Source organism: Prionailurus viverrinus, chromosome B3, assembly GCF_022837055.1.
Source record: "Prionailurus viverrinus isolate Anna chromosome B3, UM_Priviv_1.0, whole genome shotgun sequence".
NCBI classification, from domain to species: domain Eukaryota; kingdom Metazoa; phylum Chordata; class Mammalia; order Carnivora; family Felidae; genus Prionailurus; species Prionailurus viverrinus.
Window position 1 is genome coordinate 81,955,791 of NC_062566.1, and position 15,886 is coordinate 81,971,676.

General features: G+C 35.1%; 1 protein-coding gene across 8 annotated transcripts in view; it reads left to right on the plus strand.

The window, feature by feature from the left end:
- The window catches only part of MIPOL1 (mirror-image polydactyly 1), a 329,171-nt gene that overhangs the window by 31,563 nt on the left and 281,722 nt on the right, over positions 1-15,886 (plus strand). The window lies entirely within an intron of this gene.

The following is a 15,886-nucleotide window of genomic DNA, read 5'->3' on the forward strand; positions in this document are numbered from 1 at the left end:
TTAGGTCCATATTCCCTCTCACTTTCTAGTTTTTAACTGAGAAGGAAACCGTTTCATTTCTTGTCCTAATACATAGAATAAACAGTCCATAGAGTCAGGGGAAGAGGATAATTTTGATAAACTGGTAACTTTGACTATTCGATACTCACCAAGGATAGCAGAAAACTTTGTGTTGGGATACCTAGAGGTTAAGATTCTTGTTTAGCAAGTGGATTCCCTCCCAAATGTTGATAGTATCTTCAACGACTCCCCTCAGGTCAGGTTGTAGGTTTGAAATAATAATTTTAAAAACCATTTTATCAAAGTAAGTAAAGTGCATAAACTTTGTAGTCTGTCATGATATTGAAAAGGAAGAAAATTTAAAAGAATTTGATTCAATAAAATACGCACCTTCACCAATGAAGAAAAGATAGAAAGTTGAAAATTTTGTTAAAGTTTTCAAAATAAGATGACAATCTCATTAAAAGTATTTACACTGGATTATTCATTTAAAATGTATATACTCCTCCGCTCAGTACTGTGCTCAACAGGCACTAGAGATATGAATTATTACAGTATTAAATCTTTACATTGTTAAAAGATTAATGTATAACTGTTATTCATATGAATTAATTGACCCTAATTTTAATTAAAGCAGCGTATAGAGGAATGCACTTAAATGCTGCAATGAGTTTAAGCAGAGATGTGGAAATAAGTATTAAGAGGAAAAATCTTTTAATGTTACTACTGATTTTATACCTCTTTCTATTGGTGCCTTATGTTTTGTATCATGATTCAAAAGTAAGTTTGATTTGAAATGTACTTACATCAATGATTAGAATGTTTTTGTATTTTAAAAATATGTATTTAAGAATAGTTATTAAAGGGGAAAATGTTGATAGTCAATTCAAAGTCTGCTGTAATATTAATGTATTTCATCAAATTTTTTAAAAATACAAAAATTCATCTTTGTTATTTATCATTGGGGAAAGGTCAGCAAAGTGTTTACAAACCCTGGTTATGTTTTGTTTATATCTCCCTACCTGTTTGAAATCATGACCATAGGAACTTTGAAGAGAGTTTTACACTGACATTTGCTTGCAGAATGTCACTTCATACTTATAGAATGACTTTTGTATCTTTTATCCTCTTTAAAGGAACAGTATGAATACCAAGTTTTTCCTTTACAAAATCAACTGTTAATCTTGTTCATATGAAAAAATTTGTTAGAAGATGTTGAGGAAATCTTAAATATTCAAAAATATCACTGAACAAATAGAAAATGTTTGTTGTTAGAGTATTGATTAGGTAAAATGTAATTACACAGTATGAGTGAAAAGCTGGCCTTTTTAAAATTCAGTTTTGTTTGGTTTACTGTGAAATTCATTGGGAGGACTGAAAACAAGCTTTGGAAATGTTTGTCTATTTCTCCACTAGATGGGGCTGTATACTAGTTATTGCTCTATAGCAAACAAGGTCATGTATCTGAGGAGGTAATACTAAGGTTAAACTTAAGTGACCCATATATTAATACAGTAAAATAATTGGTCTATTTGCTGTATAACTAAAGGTAAAATATAATTTTAGCCCTTACATATAGAAGTGTTATTTTCCAGTCATCAGTGGGGAATGTGTACATTTGATTTTTTTGATAGAATTGCTAAGTTTCTATTGGTCTATCCTTATACTTTGTTGGTACCCTAATGGCCAAAAATATTAAAAATCTTTAATATGCAGTTAAAATTACCTTAAATGGCTTCCATTTAATGGCTTGCCTGCATAACTAAACTTCTGCATTTTTTTTTGATATAAACAAATGGAGTGATGCCTATAGTATGTGCAGTGATTAGGTTAGTACATTGATCTCTTGTAGATGCTTTTACTCCTACTAGTTCAGTTGATTTATATACCTACCAACAGTCACTTGTGTTTGTCCCCAAACCTGTTTATACTAGTTGTATCTGTGATCATAATTGTATAACTTATATGAAATCTACATAAGCTAATGGGAATACCACTTGTAAAAAGTGTTCCTCCTGTGAAAACTTAGGGTGAATGATTTACAACACTCAGTAAAAGGTGAATTGCTAAACAAATTACCATCAAATTAGGTGTGAGTGAGAAAGCTGTGGAAAAAAAATTGATTTTGCACTTGTTTTTTGGGCAGAAAATGCTTGGGTTTCTGTACGTTCTGTATAAAAGATGTTATTATTTAACAGTGCAATTACAAATATATGAGTTTTACATTTTGAAAGTTATAATTGAGAAATAACTCCAAGCAATTTTTGCTTAAAACTGCCAAACGTCCTGAAAGTTATTTTTACTTAACGTGCTTAGGAATTTTAAAATTTCTCTTAATATTACTATCTTGCTATAGCTTTGTATGATTGTTTTAGCTGATTATTATTTAGAGGCCATCCAAATAAAAAGTGTTAATAAGATACAGAAGATATTTAGATAGAAGAAAATAAAACTAATACTTTATTAAAAACCCCAGATATACAGTTGAGCAAATAACGTGGCTTTTTCAGTCTTGCTTTTGAGTTACTATAATTATTTTTATCTTTCAGTTATTCTAGATTTTATGATTTTTTGAATTTTTTTTAGCCTAAAGTTAGAAAATTTTTCCTAGTTTGTGTGGCCTCTTCATGTTTAATTACTAAGGGATTGTCTTCCTCCAGCTGTGCAAAACAGGCAATGTTCGTTCAGTAGTGAGTTCCTCTCTAATAGGAGTTTCTCCTCTGCTGTAATTCTATGATAGAAATTTTATTACTAGAAAAATTAAAAGATTTTTTTCTCTACTTTTATATAAAAAGAACAGGAAGGAATCAGAAGGTCTAGGTTTTAGTCCTGGAATCTGGCACCTAAAATAATAAATACTTGCCAAACAAATAAGTAAATGACTAGTTTGCTGCTTATTAGTTGTGAGATTATAACCTTGGTTGATTAACTTCTCTTAGAGCTAAAAATCTATAAAATTAGATTTTAGTAATGCAGCACATATTTCTTGAGTGTTATAAGTCAGGCCCAACAATGAGAATTTTAAACCTTCTTTCAATCAGATTGCTTAATTGGGAGGGACAGATAAGTAAATAATTAAAATATGCTGTGACATGTGCTCCCATGGAGGTAGGGCTGGACAAAGACAAGTGAAGAGCCTTTTTAAACCTGTAAATATTGGTCAGATCTTTATTTAGTGGGCATAGGAAGAAATGGATTTTGTTATCTTAAAATTATTATGCAGATACTGATTAAAATACTAATTTTCCATCACTAGTTGAGGAAAACATTTCTGAAAAAAATTTTGCAAAAAATTTTTCAGCTTTTGTAGCCTTTGTTTTTGCTTCTGAACCAACAGTTTCATGGAAAGCACGTTTGTAAGTTTCAAAATTAGATAATAATTTAAGTTGCCAGAGAAGTGCCATGGATTGTTTATTGAATTTTAACTTCGTGTAACTGCACGTGTAGTAGATACTGTTGAAGAACGTTTTAAATTTTTGGTTAGGTGAAGAGTGACATATAGAAACCTTAGTTAATTGACATCATACGTCTAATTTATTCCAATGATATTTTAGTGGCCCTCCTTGGTTACAGTACTTTCTAACTCTGCCCCTGAGTCCTACATGGCTTGCCTACATGCAGTTTGAACAATTTTATAATTTTAAGGTTCCCAATTCATGACCACAGTAAATATTTCCTTTTATTTAAGTTTTCTTTTATACCTCTCAGTAAAGTTGTATTATTTTCTTCCTAGGGGTTTTGCATTGTTGTAATGCTTATGCAAAGACCTCAAGTTTAGGTTGAAAGAAGAGTGAATTGCCAAGATTCTTGATTTGTTCCAGTATCAAGGGAATGGATTTTAATGTTTTGCCATTCTTAGAGGATTTTTCTTGTTTGTTGTTTGGTTTAAGATACCTGTTGCCAGATTATATTTTTAGAATGCGAAGAGTTTTTTAAGAAATGTGTGTTGAATTTTATCAGATGCTTCATCTCTATAAATTTTTTTACCTATCTTTTGATTTTCTTTTTTAATGTTAGTGTAATGGGTGCATTTCTTTTCAACTATTGAATAAATCTGTGATGAGGTAACACAACTTAGTCACAATACATTACTACCTTTTTTTATAATGCTGGTTTCTGCTTGCTAATATTTTATGATTTTTACATCTGTGTTCATTAATGAGATTTGCTTATTTCTTATGCTATTCTTATATGGGTTTGGTATCAAGATTTTTGTTATCTTCCTGAAGATTTTGCTATGTTTTTACTCTCTGGAGATCTTAAGGTAAAGTTAGAAGAATTCCAGGGGCGCCTGGGTGGCGCAGTCGGTTGAGCGTCCGACTTCAGCCAGGTCACGATCTCGCGGTCCGTGGGTTCGAGCCCCGCGTCGGGCTCTGGGCTGATGGCTCAGAGCCTGGAGCCTCTTTCCGATTCTGTGTCTCCCTCTCTCTCTCTGCCCCTCCCCCGTTCATGCTCTGTCTCTCTCTGTCCCAAAAATAAATAAACGTTGAAAAAAAAAAAAAAAATTTTTAAAAAAAAGAAGAATTCCAAATAACATTGGAATAATAATAATTTCTGGGGTATTCCACTCCCCAGGAATATTTTTCAAGTTTTCTGTATGTATTAAATTAGTTTTGATAAGTTATTTTTTTTCCCCTGGGACTGTTTATGTTACATCTCCATTTTCAAATATCTGCTGTAAAGGTGTTAATTATATTATATTCTCTTATTATAGTTGATATTGTTTGTATATTTTCTCTTTTCTTCTTGATCAGTTTTCCCAGAGTTTGTCAGTTTTTCAGGCTTTTCAAAGAACCAGCTTTTGGCTTTGTTAATTCAGTGATGTGTTTATTTTCTTGTTGTATTAACTTCTTGTAAGTTTTTTATCCTTCTATGCTCTTTGGACCTATTTTGCTTTAGTTCTGATTTCTTATGATGAATGCTTAGCTCATTAATTTTCAGTCTCCTCTAATATATGTATTTAGGGATATAAATTTGCCTCCAAGCAGTACTTTAGCTGCATCTCACAAGTTTTGCTTTGTGGAATTTGTTGTTGAGAGTTCCAAATATTTTCTGGTCGGGATGCCTGGGTGGCTAAGTTGGTTAAGTGTCCAGCTTCAGCTCAGGTCATGATCTCATGGTTCATGAGTTCAAGCCCATGTTGGGCTTTGTGCTGACAGCTCAGAGCCTGGAGCCTGCTTCAGATTCTGTGTCTCCCTCTCTCTCTGCCCCTCCCCTGCCTCTCCAAAAATGAATAAACATATATATATAAATGTTTATATATAGATATATATATATAGATGTATATATATTTTCTTATCGTCATCAAGATTTTTTTCAGTGACTTTGAGTGACTCTCTGCCCCTCCCCTGCCTCTCCAAAAATGAATAAACATTTATTTATATATATATATATTTTTTTTTTCTTATTGTCATCAAGATTTTTTCAGTGACTTGAGTTATTAATTTCTAAGCATATGGGAACCTTAATTTCTGAATATATAGGAATTTTAATTTCTGCACATATGAGGATTTTCTTTTTGTTCTCAATTTCTGAGTTTACTTTGTGGTTAGAGAAGATGCTCCATCAAGTTTTAATTCTTTGAAATTTGATTCTATTGGGTTTGTGTCCCGGAATATGGTCAGTATTCTAATATTGCATGTGCTTAAAAAGAGTGTATGTTTTGGATATTTGGATAGAACATTAATTTATGTTCAGATTTGTTAGGTCAAGTTTGTTAATAACATTGTATAATTCTTCTGTATTACTAAGTTTTTTGTCTTGTTCCATCATTGTGGATTATCCATTTTCTTTTCATGGTTTTGTTGGTTTCTGCTATATTTATGTAAACCGTATGTTACTAGGCTTGTATGTATTTAAAATTTTTGTATTTTCCTTGTGAATTGAAACTTTTATCCTTATGAAGTGACCCTCTCTCTGCCTTAAAATCCATTTTGCTCATATTCCTATAACTTAATGCCTTTTGCTTATTATTTGCATGGCATCGTTTTACACCCTTTTTTGTTCAACTTTTCTGAATTTTTTCATTTTAGATGAGTCTGTTGTAAACATGTAGATGGATTTTTAAAAATACATTCTGATAATTTCTTTTTAATTTTACATATTGAATTATGTAGATTGATTTCTTTCTCATTTGGTGTATATTCCTATGAAATTTTTTCATTGTGGTAAAGTGTACATAACATTTTTTTGTTAACCATTTTTTAAGTGTACAATTTAGTGGCATTAACTAAATTCACTACATTCACATTGTTGTGCATCATTACCACTGTCCATCTCTATTATTTTTTATTTATTCTGAACAGAAACTTTGTACCCATTAAACAATAACTCCTCACCCTTCTTCCTGTCAGCCCTGGGCAACAACTGTTCTACTTTAGGCCAAATTCTGGCCTCATCTAAGTGAAATCATACAATATTTGTCTTTTAGTGTCTGGCTTAATTTCCCTTAGCATAATATTTTTAAGGTTCATTCCTGTTGTAGCATCTATCAAAATTTCATTCCTTTTTAAGACTGAGTAATATTCTGTTGTATCTGCTTGTCACATTTTGTTTATTCATCCATCTCTTGATGGGCAGTAGGATTGCTCCATGTTTTGGCTATTGTGAATAATGCTGCTATGAACTTTGGTGTACAGTTTTTGAATTTTAACACATGTAAAGATTCATGTAACCACCTGTATAATCAGAATACAGAGTAATTCTATCACCACAAAAAACACCCTCGTGCTGGTTTTTTTTTTTTTTTTTAAGTTATTTATTTATTTAGAGTGCACATGTGAACACCAGGGCGGGGCAGAGTGAGAGAGAGAGCGAGCGAGCGAGCGGAAATCCCAAACAGGCTCCGCACTCTGAGCACAGAGCCCAACATGGGGATAGAACCCACAAACTGGGAGATCATGCCTGAGCCAAAATCAAGAGTGAGACGCTTACAACTGAGCCACCCAGGTGCTCTAATTTTGAAATTCTGAAATCTTGCCCATCACTACAGTCATGTCATTCCAAGGTTATATAAGTGGAATCATAAGTGTTCAGTTGTTTGAAGCTGACTGCTTTCACTCAGCTTAATGTGTTTGATATTCATACAAGTTGTTGGGATCAACCTTGTTCTTTTTTATTACTGAGCAGTATGCCATTCATTGTGTGTATGTATGCATGCATGTATGTATATGTGTATAGCAGTTTGCTTATCCATTCATGTGTTAAGGCTGATGTAGTTGTTTTTGAGTGTTTGGCTGTAGATTTTTGTGTGGATGTGAGTTTTCATGTTTAGGGTAAATACCCAGCAATGAGATTGCTGGGTCAGATATTTATGTTTAACTTTGTAAGACACTGCCAAACCATTTCCCAGAGTGACTGTACTGTTTTTGCATTTCCGCTTGCAGTGTGTGAGAATTCTAGTTGTTCCTCATCCTTATCAACATTTGATATTGTCAGTACTTTTTTTTTATTTCAGTCTTTCAAGTGTGTATAGTAGTTATCCTGGTTTTAATTAGTGTTTCGCTAATGACTCATGCTTATCTGCTGTACCTATATCCACTTTAGACAAGTGTCTATTCAAGTCCATATTCAAGTCCCATTTTTATTGTTGAGTTTTGATAGTTATGTATATATTCTGCGTACAAGTCCTTTGTCAGATATGTAATTTGCACATATTTTTTTCCCAGTCTGTAACTTGTCTTTTAATAATCTTGGCAGTTCTTCAACAGAGCATAAATTGTAAATTTTGGTAAGGACCATTTTATCATTTTTTTTCCCCTTTATGGATCATGCTTTTGGTGTCATTTCTAAATGCTTGGAGTTTTTTGAGCTTCCTCGATCTATAGGTTTGTAGTTTTCATATGCCTTGGGGTACTGTTATTTGCATGTCTAAAAATTGTTTTATTCTTTTGAAGGTTATCATTCTTGTTGTTTCTTAAGAGACAGTTAACTCGTACAAACACAGATCATAAACCTTGGCTTTCCAACATTGCATTAGCTGCTATCTGCTCAATTTTTAATCTTTCACATGCTGCTTTTTTGATAGCCTCATTCTCTGGTATGCCTGCTGCTGATCAGCCAAGGATTTGGGTAGCACTTATAATCAGATTTGGATGCTTAGAGTTTTTCTATCTTCCTTGTTTCTGGAGATCTTCCCCTTAATTTTCTACTACTCTGCCATATATTGGACTCTACCTTCTCAACCTCCGACCCCAGCTCTCTGCTGCCCTTACTTGTTTCGGAAACACATTCAGTTAATAAAGCAGCAGAGTCATAAACCTCACCTATTTCAGCTCTGTTTTTCAAGGGTAGACTGTGCTTCTGCTGTGGGGTTTTATTTTCTTGTTGGTGAATGCACTGGATTTTCCCCTGAGTGTGTCCAGTTTTGTGGTCCACCAGAAATTTGGGCAGTATTTATATACTCAGATTTTGCATTTTACTTACTCTGATTCTCTTATATCCAGAGTCTTACCCTTATATTTCCAGCAATTCTTCTGGTTCTGAACTCTGTTCTTTGCCATCTCAAGCCAGCTGTGATCAATATTCTGTTGATAGAATTGTGGGAATTGGAGAATTTTCTTCTTGAAGTTCTAATTTTTCAAGAAGAAATTCTTGTCTTTTTCTATGTTGGGATGCTTTCCATTGCCTTAATTTTGTCTAGATTTCATAATTATTATCTGTACGAAGGTTCGTTTAAGCACTTCACTCTGTTGCCATTACTGGAAGTTACCACAGGAAAATTTACATTTCAGTTGTTATGTTTTATGTGTAGTATCTTCATTTATTTCCATTTCATATATGTTAATTCACAGTTCACTTTTTACTGCTTCATGTTCTCTGCATATATTTGAAACCTGTTCTTATTTTTTTTAATGTAATATGAATGGTTTTGTTATTTGTAACTGATAACAGCCCCGAAGGCTGAAATATTTGTGGCTTGTCTGTGCAATCCCTTTTTTCCCTTGTGATTCTTCCTTTTGGTTCACTACTTCTTTCTATGCGTATTTTTCACTGTGTGCTTGCTACTTACTGTATTTTAAAAGATTTTTTTTTTTTTTTTTTTTTTTTTTTTGGTGAGACTGGGATTCCTTGAATGAAGATACCTTTCTCCAGAGAAGATTTGCTTTTACTTGTGCCAGGTGCCAAAGGGCCTACCATTCCAGGTCCATTTGAAACTAAATTGAATGTTTGACATTTTTTGGACCACCCAGTTGATGTGAATTTGAGTTGCAGACCTTTGAAAGACCTGGCTTGTGATGAAAATTTCTTAAGTGCCCTTTTTCTTGTTTTTTTTTTTTAATTAATTAATTTTTTTTTTAAATTTACATCCAGATTAGCTAGTATATAGTGCAACAATGATTTCAGGAGTAGATTCCTTAATGCCCCTTACCCATTTAGCCCATCCCCCCTCCCACAACCCTTCCAGTAACCCTCTGTTTTCTGTATTTAAGAGTCTTTTATGTTTTGTCCCCTTCCCTGTTTTTATATTATTTTTGCTTCCCTTCCCTTATGTTCATCTGTTTTGTATCTTAAAGTCCTCATATGAGTGAAGTCATATGATATTTGTCTTTCTCTAATTTCACTTAGCATAATAACCTTTGGTTCCATCCACATAGTTGTAAATGGCAAGATTTCATTCTTTTTGATTGCCTGGTAATACTCCAGTGTGTGTGTGTGTGTGTGTGTGTGTGTGTGTGTGTGTATACGTATATATATGTATGTATATATACACATACATATATGCATATACATACATGTATACACATACATACATGTATACACATGCATATATACATATATATGTATACACACACACACATATACACCACATCTTCTTTATCCATTCATCGTCGGTGGACATTTGGGCTCTTTCCATACTTGGCTATTGTCAATAGCACTGCTATAAACATTGGGATGCATGTGCCCCTTTGAAACAGCACACCCGTATCCCTTAGATAAATACCTAGTAGTGCAATTGCTGGGTTGTAGGGTAGTTCTATTTTTTTTTTTTTTGAAGAACCTCCATACTCTTTTCCAGAGTGGCTGCACCAGTTTGCATTCCCACCAGCAATGCAAAAGAGATCCTCCTTTTCCACATCCTTGCTAACAACTGTTGTTGCCTGAGTTGTTAATGTTAGCCATTCTCACAGGTGTGAGGTGGTATCTCATTGTGGTTTTGATTTGTAGTTCCCTGATGATGAGCGATGTTGAGCATTTTTTCACGTGTCTGTAACCATCTGGATGTCTTTTTTGAGAAATGTCTGTTCATGTCTTTTTAGTCCGAATTCTGGCCTCATCTGAATCTCACCTAGTATATAATAGGCAGTCGGAAAATATTGGCCATAGTCCTGCTGTTAATATTATTATACTGTATAGTCTGTAACCACTTACTTATAGAGTGACCTTTAGATAGTTTCTAGCATTCCTGTCTAATATCATCTTTTAGAGTATTTCCTTTAGCGTCCCCCATTTTTTTTTTCCTGGAGACCAAATAAGTTTGATTTTTGTTTAATTCTTTTAATGAAACTATAATCCCATTTTTACATCATACCACTATGGCAGAAAGATTAAAGTCTTATGGCCAGTTTGAAACTACAGCTGCCATGGTGATTAAAATATTCAATAGTCCTTCTTGAGTAAAGGTACGAGTAGGTCTTCTCCAGTGTAGTGGAGGTATATACTGTTATACTAGCTTAGTGAGGCATCCATTCCACTCTTGAATAGATTCATCTTTTTTTTTTGTTTGTTTTTATTTATTTTGAGAGAGAGAGAAAGAGAGAGTGAGAAGAAAAACACGAGTGGAGGAGGGGCAGAGAGAGGAGAGAGAGCGAGGGAGAGGGAGGGAGAGAGAATCCCAAGCAGGGTCTACACTGCCTCAGCACAGAGCTCGAACTCATGAACTGCGAAATGATGACCTGAGCTCAAGTCTGAGGCTCAACCGACTGAGTCATCCAGATGACCCTAGATTCATCTTTCTAAATGGACTGCCAGTCTTGACCGGTCTTCCAGAAGAGAGCACCATCTAGTGTTTCTATTTGTTATAACAAGTGTATTTCTTCCTGATGAAATGCTTCTGGGAACACTATCTGGGCTTGGTTCAATAATCTGAGTCCATCCCTAGGGCTCTGTTGTTGCTCCTTGATTGTTGGGGCCAGTGTTGACAGAGCTACCACAAATCCTGTTGGCATTGAGTACCTGTGGCCTGAGTGTAATTTAAATATAATGTACACATCCAAATGTATTTTGTGCCCCAAGAAATAGTCAATTAGGTGTATTTCACTTTCAGATGAAGTTTATTTAGTCTGCATAAGAAACAGGTTTGCTATAATAGCCCTTTCCTGAATTCCAGGAGTGAATCTATTCATGTTATGTAGCCACTATATTGCATCATATTCACTCTTTTAGGGACCATTCTTATTCCATGAATGCTGTTCCATTTGCATTCATGCCTTTTATAACAAAAAGAGCAAAGCAGCAGACTTTTTACACAGTGAGTAAGCAGCAAGTGATATTTTTGTCCTCATACCCCAGTAATTTTCTCAGGAGGGAGTGATGTTGATTGGTGGCAATATAACACACCAAATGTCTGCTGCCTATTAGAGTTTATCCCACCTGAATCACAGGTAGAATCTTTGTTAAGCACTACAAAGCAATCATCGTGATAAAGATAACCAACAAAAATATGACTCAAATGACAGTTCTAATTTACTGCCATTTAGATGTGTCATTAAGAGGATTTTCCTTGATATGTTCTCTTTAAATCCCTTCACATCAGCATTTGTTCAGTTTTCCCATGCTAGAGGTAATGGATCAGTTGTTTTCTCCCAACCTTAGTCATTCTTATTTTCTTGCTCTGAGAAGTTCTTGTGGCAAAAGAATAGTGGCATCCTTTTTTGTGTCATAGCCCATTTCCCTACCTTATGATTGACCACTGTTTGTTTCTGCTTATATTTTTTTTAACCTGTATTTTTCCTACCCCAGTGGAATGCTGTGATTTGGTCACACTGCCTGTCCATACAGCAGGCAGTTACAGCAGACTTGCTGAGACCTTTGCTTTTGCTTGTTCCCAGGTGTTCCCAGGAAAATTTTATACAATTTGACAAATCAAGAATTCTAGGCACTCTTGCTTGGTAATGAAGTAGTACTTCTGGTTAATCTTAATTTAGCTATATGCAGTGAAGTCATGAGCCACTCCAAAGTTTCCTTAAGAAAAGGTACAAATTGTATGTTATGGATAACGTGTCTTCTGCAGCAATATCTCCCTCTGTTGGCACTGTTATCCTGTTCTGACCACATCTGGGTCTGGCAGGATGAAAGAAAAATTTGTGAGGTGGGGAAGATAAAACTGTGAAGTGCATCATGTCCATCCCCTAACTGCCGTTCTGGTTCCTAGAAACTTTTCCAGTGGAGTCCCCTCTTACTTCCTCTCATATTTAATTTTAAAATACAGTGCCCCAGTCAAGTTAACCAGCCCTTGATGCCTTATCTTCTATCATTTAAGTAACAGATGTTTTAATTGCCCATTCCAATTTTTAATGAGATCATTACTTTGAGGGTAATAATATTTTAATTCCTTGCCCATTTTTATAAATAGGTAACAATCATATGAAACATACCCAGGTGGTTGAAGCTGATAAGTTATTCTCTGCTCCTTTAATTGAATTCTTGTCAATTGCTTTTATTAAAGTACGAGCAAAGCCTAGAGTACAGTAGGTGTCAATTCTAGTCACTAATCATTTGTTAGGTCCCTGTAGTAGTGGTAGGGGTCTAATATGGTCCACTTGCTTCTTGTTTGTTTTTTTTTTTTTCCTAAGTAGGCTCTATGCTCAACGTGGGGCTTGAACCTGTAACCCTGAGATCAAGTTACATGCTCTACCAACTGAGCCAACCAGGCTTCCCTACTTAAATTCTTAAAGCAGAAGTTCCCTTAACATTTTTCATGATCCCCTTAGTGTCTTAGTAATATTTTCATGTGCTTCTAAGCTGCCCCCTTTTGCCCCCTTCTGTTCGTCCACATTAATTTTTGCATGGTATTTGCTTTTTATCCCAGCAATGCAAAGATATGAAGTCATTGAAAAGAATGTAGACATCTAATATTCTAACAATCAACTCCCTTGAACCAATAGTTCACATGATATTTAATGGATGTTGCTATTTCCTGTGAAAATTTAAAATATGCATGGAACCCCTCTGTGTTTGTTGTAGTGTTTGGAGATACCTTGGCACCTAATTTGGGAACGATAGGTCAAAGGCCATTTTCAAGCCATTCATATTGACTATGTGTGTGAGTGCACATGTTCTAATCTAGAAGATTGTTCATTAATTACAGATAAAATCCATTCGATGGAGTGGGTATGTGTGTGTGGTAAAATATACATAACATAAAATTTAACATTTTACCCATTTGCAGGTGTACAGTTCAATGGTGTTAACTACATTCACAGTGTTATATAACCATTGCTGCTCTCTATTTCCAGAACATTTAATTAGCCCAGATAGAAACTCTGTACCCATTAAATAATAGCTCCCCATTCTCTCCTTTCCCAAACCCTGGTAACTTCTATTCTCTTTGCTGTCTCTATGAATTTGCCTGTTCCAGGTACCTCATATAAGTGGAATCATAGAGTATTTGTCCTTTTGTGTCTGGCTTATTTTATGTAGCATAATGTCTTCATGTTGTACCATGTGTCAGAATTTCCTTCTTTTTAAGGTTGAATGATACTTCACTGTATGTATATAACACCTTTTATTTACTATTCATCATCTGTCAATAGACACTGGGTGTGTTTACACTTTTTGGCTATTGTGAATAATGCTACTATGAACATTCACTTACAGGTATCAGTGTTTGAGTCCCTGCTGTCGATTCTTTTGGGTATATACCTAGCCGTGGAATTGCTGGCCCATAGGTAATCCAATGTTTAACTCTTTGAGGAACTGCCAAGCCATTTTCTACAGTACTTGTATTATTTTTACATTCCTGCCAGCAATGCACACAAGTTTCAGTTCCTCTACATTCTTGTCAACACTGGGTACCTTTAGTTGTTTGATAATAGCCATCCTATTGGGTGTGAAGTGAGTGGTTTTGATTGGGATTTTACTAATGACTAGTAATGCTGATCATTTTTTCATGTGTTTGTTAGCTCTTTGTATATCTTATTTGAAGAAATCTATATTCAAGTCCCTTGTCTTTTTTTTTTTCTTAACTATTGAAGGCTGTGGTAGTCAGTTTTGAGACTTTTCCAGATTATATTTGCAGATTATTCTTTGTTGTGTGTGATCACTGATGTCTCTGTCCCTTTGGCTCATGTTCAGCTAATATTTTTACAGAGTTTCCTTGAATGCCAGGAGCACTTCCAGTCTTTGCAGATTGCCTCTTTCTTAAGCACTCCTTTAGCCCTTAGCTAGGCTTGCTCTGAGCCTAGTGACTAGCCTGAAATGAAAGCTTAAAGTCTTCTTAGGTATTTTCTGAACTTGCAAGTAGCTTTCTAAATTCCCCTATATACTTGGCTGCTTTCTATGTCTTAATTTCCCAGACTCTCCCCCCAGTTTCTCTTCCAGGCTTTAGATTGTCTATTTGATGTCTCCACTCTTCTTACCCAGGGTGTCAGTTGCCTTACAGCTTTTACAAGCAATGTTTGCCCCTTTACCCACCTGCATTCCAAGTTAGGTGATACAGAGGCAGATGCTTTGCATCAGTCTTTCAAGTATCCCCCAGACAGGATAGAACAGATATGCACAATAATTTGCATATCAGGTCTTTTCTGCTATCCTTTAGAAGAATGAAGAAGCTGGGAACCAAGCTGCTACTGTTTCAAGAACAAGACCACCGTTGCACTAGAGAATGGATGAGGGAACAGTAAGAAAACACCACAAAATTCTCCTGCCATTTTGAACATGGCTTTTTCTTGATTGGGTGTTTGCTTGGTCACTATTAACTTCTGATTGTTTCCCAGAGTTTCAGCAGAGTTGGTTCTGACAGTTCCTGCTTGTTTTTTAAAAATATTTCTTTAGGGTAATGAGAGCTTGGAGCTTTCTAGTCTGCCATTTTGCTGTCATTCCTCCTACAGATTTTTAATACAGTTTTGCTTGTGTGATCCATTGCTCATTCATTTGATGAATTCAGGATGCTAGTTCTAGAGGTCTAGGGCATTTATCTCTGCATTCCAGCTCCCCTCTGAACTAGCACTTTCATTTTTTTGATAAAGTTCTCATAGGGATTTCTATAACTGGATATTCCATAAAGGGTCATTTTTTATTGCCCAGTCATCCAGGGCCTTTTTGCCATACTGTACTGGAATGACCCAAGATTTTGTGAATATCTAGATATTTCCCCAGAGACCCATTTTGCAGATTTCCTTTACTACCTTCTACCACGGTTTTACTGTCTGCAGGCTGTATGTGCCTTATTTTCAGAAACATTGCAGCTGTCAAATAGCCAATGGTATGCTAGTAATGGTAAGGGATTGACTCTCTGGAGGAAAAAAACCAAAAAACAAAAACCCCTTATTTGTTGCTTTTTTTTTTTTTTTTTTTTTTTTTTGCTGTGTAATACTCCTACTATACCTGAAGCATAGGTGGTATAGTAGGAGTTGGATAGAGAAAAATGGCTCTTGCAGGCTAGCGTTAGCACTCCATTACAGTTAGGGAACTCGTATTGTTAAAACGAATGGTACATTTTGCTTTGGCTGAGAATCTTAGGGTTCACATTATACAGCAATCCAAACTGGGAAGTTCTGAGAGGGCCTCAGAAATGGTGAGTAGGCCTGTATGTGAATGTAATGAACTCCTCCTGAACTTACCTCTGGAATACACTGTTGCATAGGAGATTTCTGTTATCAGTAAGTAAGTTCTCCTGAGTGGCCTTCTCCTTATTTGAATGATTCTTTGACAGCATCTGGAACAT